This window comes from Canis lupus, chromosome 28 (genome assembly GCF_003254725.2).
Source record: "Canis lupus dingo isolate Sandy chromosome 28, ASM325472v2, whole genome shotgun sequence".
NCBI classification, from domain to species: Eukaryota; Metazoa; Chordata; class Mammalia; order Carnivora; family Canidae; genus Canis; species Canis lupus.
Genome location: NC_064270.1, coordinates 15,974,993 through 15,980,414, shown reverse-complemented (window position 1 = coordinate 15,980,414; position 5,422 = coordinate 15,974,993). Strand labels below are relative to the sequence as shown.

General features: G+C 47.6%; 1 long non-coding RNA gene across 1 annotated transcript; it reads left to right on the top strand.

The window, feature by feature from the left end:
- The first annotated feature begins 367 nt into the window (after nucleotides 1–367).
- Nucleotides 368–5,114, top strand: LOC118352652 (uncharacterized). Its single transcript, XR_007406742.1, has 2 exons — nucleotides 368–2,396; nucleotides 3,874–5,114. It is a non-coding gene; the product is annotated as an uncharacterized LOC118352652 (long non-coding RNA).
- Nucleotides 5,115–5,422: the final 308 nt, after the last annotated feature.

Here is a 5,422-nt window from a genome sequence, read left to right as displayed (position 1 = left end):
GTCCTGTCAGCTGTAAAAGGTGGGGGAATCCGAGCCTCTGTTCGCAGTTAAAGAAGGCTTCCTGGAGTAAGGGGCTTCAGTAAGTCGCCTATTCACATGACTCTTTTACCTTCCTGTACAGCACTGCTACCAGAAAGCCTGCAGGAAGGCGTAAAGGAGCCGTTCTCCTTCTATCTGGATACAGGGTAGCTCCTTCTCCCTGTCTGTTGGGGTAGAAGATGAGCCGTGGTCCCTTCCTGCTCCTCTAGGTCACCTCTGGTTCTCTGACTGGCTTCTGCAACCTTGATCCAGAATCCAGCAAGGGCGTGAGCTGACAACAAGCATCTCATCCATCCTCTTATGGAAGTTTCTTCCCTCAGGTCTCCATATGACGGCTCCTCATTCAGGAACAGTTCATGTGTCACCTCCTGACCTTCCCTGTCCACCCCAACTAAAGAACCCCCACTTTCCACCACTTTCCATACCATTATTGGTTTTTTTTGGGGGGGGGGAGTGGGATTAGTTTGAAAGTAGCCTTTCCCCCTTATATTAGCCCACACACACACACTAAAACATAAGGTCTGTAAGGAGAGAGAGGGCAGGTCAACTCTATTCACTGTGATGTCCCCAACCCCTAGGAGAGTGCCTGGCACATGACACACTATCAAAAAATACTTGTGGGATGGGTGACTGCCTGCCTGCCAGCAGAACTTCACTAAAGATCCCTGGGAGTGAAGCTCTTTATGTCCCTCCCCTGACCCCCACCCTTTGCAGGCATCATATCCATAAATGTCTGGGACTCCAGGCAAGCTAGAAATATCTATGACAGCTGCTCTATGGGGTCTGGAGGAAAAGGCAGCCCCCACCCTTGCCTCCAGCCTCTTAGATGCCCAGTATCACGTGCCTAGCCAGCTGCAGAATGGACACGGAGGTCAGGGTGCTGTCTTATTTATGAGCATATCTTCTCGAGGCTCACTCCCAACCAATGACTCATGCATCAGGAATCCATGGACTCTGAATGGCAGCACACTCACACATTTGCACACACACCTCTGCACCCTCTTGCACACTCATTTCTACACAAGCATACACATACTCTCACACACACTCATTTACCCCCTAAAGTCTTCTGCAATGAGATCACTGTGAGCTGCTGTTGGCCTCAGAATAAATCTGAAGGCTCTGTATAGACCAGACTAATTCCCCTGGAGTGTGAATGAAGTGCAGGATTTGCAGGATTTGCAGGGTGGATGGGAGGAGGCTCAGGCCTGCCCTAGAGTTCCACTTACCCCCCTCCCCAGGGAGGAGAAGCTAATGCATGGGCCAGGGGATGGGGGTGGAGGGTTGGAGGCCCCAAAAGTAGAGGACAGCAGGGATGTCTCAGGCCCCGTGTAGTCTAAAGCTGGGACTGTGGGCAAAGCAGGGAGAGAGAGAGAAGGTGAAAGGGAAGAGGAAGTGAGGGCCAGAGACCAGTGCCCATCAGGGGAGTCCAGAGGCAGCAATAGGCTCTGCAGCCTGATCCCAGGAAGTCTCACAGGAAGGTGAGAGGAATCAAAGACCAAGGCAGGGAACTGAGGGCAGGAAAGAAACCTCCTTTGTCCCAAGATGGTTGAGGAGGTAATAAGAATCTCAACAGAGCCAGGAATGGACGAGGCGAGGTAGGCATCCCTGGTATAAAATGCGAGGGGCACTGGCTCTTGGGGCCGTACAGGGCCAACCCGGTACTTCTCGAGCCTGAGAGCAAGTGCCTCTGAAATTTTGCACCCTGAGCCACCTCCCAAGCCTGGACCTAGCCCTTCCAGAGAGCTCTGTACTGCGGGAAGGGATACCACCATCAAGTGTCAACTGGGTGCAAGTGTCTGGCCAGGGAGGGACCTCGAGAAGGCAGGTATAACCACATGGGACCTAGAGAAGCTGAGAGTGACCCCTCTGAGGGGTGGGTCCTGTGTCTCAGAAACCCTTTCCTGGGAGGGGCTATGTTTAGACTCAGCTCAAAGGATCAAAGAACTCTAGCAGTCTCCTTCCCACTGGACACTGGGGCAGAATCCCTGAGGCTTCCAGTCCATTCTTTACCAAGGCAGCTGCCAGGAGGCAGGGAAATGGCCTGTGTGGCCCCAAGGGTCCTTTCTAGCCCCATCCTAGAAGGGAGGAGGGAGAAGGAACCTGCCAAGGAGATAAGGCTGGATGAAATCACCATTTCAGTGACTTCAGTGGAAGCTATTAATACCCACGAGGTGGGGTTCTGGTACCTGTCACCGTGGCAACCCCGCCTCCCCATAGTATAGAATCTGGAGGCGGTGCCCAAGGGGATGGGTGTTAGTGCATACATGTTTGCATGTGTGTGCACGTGTGTGTGGATGTGGATGTTGTGAGTGCTCACACCAGCACGCAGGAGAGGGACGAGCCCAAGCAGGGAGGTAGGGCAGAACTGGGGCTTCTCCAACAGCAGCTCCAGCCCCTACTTTTCTCTTCCCTCTGTCTTGTTTTCTCTCCTTTAAGGCTGCCTCCTTTCTCTTCTCTCTCTTCCTCTTTTCCTCCCTCCCTTTGTCTTTCTCCCCTTCTCACTGTGCTTCTCTGCTTCTTGTCATTTTCTCTCCTGGCAGTCTCTCTTTTCTTTTTGTTCCTTGCCTGTCTCCTCCTCCTGGTCCCCCTCTGCCTTTCCCTTCTTTCTCACTCTCCAACAGCTCTCAGATGAGTTCAAGTCCTGAAGAGTCTCCACAAATATAAATAATAAAATATTTGGCCGAGAATAATAAATTCCTTCCCTGAGCATCTGGATGCTGAGCCCAGAACCAGCCACAGGGAGAGTCCCCACCAGGCAGGCAAGAATGGGGCTCATCTAGGCCAACCCAGACTCCCTGAAACTTGAGACCACCCTCATCCATACCATGATACTTTCCTCCCTGTCAAGTAGCTAACCTTAAAATAAGAAAAACCCACAACCTTCCTTAGGCTGGGAGATAGGGCTCCCCTGCTATCCCCCAAGGCCCAATCCATAGTTGTCAGGTCATCAGAAAGTCTCTGGAAAAAAAAAAAAAAGAAAGAAAGTCTCTGTAGGGTTGTTGTCCTGCCTGAACTGCAGAAGGTGGCTGGACATGTTAGAGGGGGGGATCTCTGAGTTCCTGGTACATAATAGATACTCAATAAATATTTGTTCAATGAACCAGTAAATCAATAAATCAGGGAATTCATCTATCAGTACAGCTACCTGGTCAGCCAGAGAGACTTGCTAAAACCAGCCCACCTAGTCTGTTCCCTTCTCACAAGGTTTTCCCTGAGGCCAGGCCTTCCCTCTAAGAGATGGGAGTCTGTGCTACCCATTTGAGCATGGAATGGGTACCATAAGGCCCAGGTGCTTTGGAATTTGGCATCTCTCATTGCCCCAGTGACCATTTATTGAGCCCTACCTTATGCCTGGCACTGTGTGAGTTTCCTTGCCAGCACCATGGGGTAGCCTCTCCTGTGCTTTTGTGTATTCCACTTTCCTACCTCCCAGGGCTGAGGTTAGGGATGAACACACAGTGGTTCTCAATATTGTCAAGATACCCATTCTTTCCAAACTGATCTATAGATCCTTTTTTTTTTTTTTTGTAATTTATGATAGTCACAGAGAGAGAAAGAGAGAGAGGCAGAGACATAGGCAGAGGGAGAAGCAGGCTCCATGCACCGGAAGCCCGATGTGGGATTCGATCCTGGGTCTCCAGGATCGCGCCCTGGGCCAAAGGCAGGCGCCAAACCGCTGCGCCACCCAGGGATCCCCCTGATCTATAGATCCTAATAAAAATCCCAGCGAGTTATTTTGTGGGTATCGACAAACTGATTTTAAAGATTTTATTTGTGTATTTATTTATTTATTTATTCATTCATTTATTCATTTATTTATTTATTTTACAGAGCAATAGCACAAGCAGGGGGAGCAGCAGAGGGAGAGGAAGAAGCAGGCTCCTCACAGAGCAGGGAGCCCAATGTGGGGCTCTATCCCAGGAACCCAGGATCCCAAGGATCATGACTTGAGCCGTAGGCAGATGCTCAACTGACTTAGCCACCCAGGCACCCCAACAACAAACTGATTCTAAAGTGTATATGAAGAGACAAAAGACCTGGAATAACCAATATTGAAGAAGAACAAAGCTGAAGGACTGACACTACCCAACTTCAATATTTGCTGTAAAGCTACAGTAATCATGGCAGTGTTTGGTGTTGGTGAAAAAATAAACAAATGATGCAGTGCAACAGAATAGAGAGCCACATAGATACAGTCAACTGACCTTTGACAAGAAGCAAAGGCAATATAATGGAGCAGAGGTAGTCTTTTCAACAAATGGCACATGAACAACTAGACATCTACATGCAGGGGGAAAAAAATCTAGACTTTATACCCTTCACAAAAATTAACTCAAAATGGGTCACATACCAAAGTGGAAAATGCAAAACTATAAAACTGATGCTACCCAACCTCAAGATTTACTATAAAGGTACAGTAATCACAACAGTGTGGTATTGCAAAAGAATAAATAACTGGAGCAGTGCAGCTTTAATGCCAAAATTTGGAAGCAACCAAGATGTCCTTGGGCAGGTGAATATCAAACAGTGGTACATCCAGGCCCTGGAATATTTCTTGCTGCTAAACAGAAATGAACTAAAAGCCATGAATAGGCATGGAGGAAACGTAAATATAAATTACTAAATGAAAAAATACATGAAAAGGCTACTTACTGTATGATTCTAACTATATGACATTCTGGAAAAGGCAAAACTATGGCAATAGTAAAAAGATCAGTGGTTGCCAAAGATGGTAGGGAAGGAAGGATGAATTGGCAGAGCACAGAGGATTCCTGGGACCATGAAACTACCCTGTATAATAACATAATGGTGGATAATGTCATTACACATTTGTTCAAACCCCATAGAAGATACAACACTAATAGTGAACCTTAATATAAACTATGGACTCTGAGTGAAACTATGTCAATGCAGGTTCCTTGATGATAACAAAGGTACCACTTTGGTGGGGGGATATTGATAATAAGACTATGCATGTGTGTGGGTATATGGGAAATCTTTGTATTTTCCACTCAATTTTGCTGTGAACCTAAAACTGCTCTAAGAAAATAAAATCTGTTTTTTAGAAGGACCATCTTACCCTCCTCCTGTGGTGCATACACTCTAGACTAATGATTCTCAAACTTAGCATACATCAGAAACATATACACATGGTGGGGGGCACACATGGTTGATAAAATGCAGATTCCCAGGCTTCTCCCCAAGAGATTATGGCTTCATAAAATCTAATGCAGGTCATTAATTGATGCCACTTTAGGAAACTGTTCCATATGGATATGGATTCAAGTTGAAAGGATGATGTTTAAAGAATGCCCGCAGGCTTTCCCAGAGAAAGCTGGATACCCAAGTAAGTGTGGGCTGCCACCCAAGTGGGTAGTCA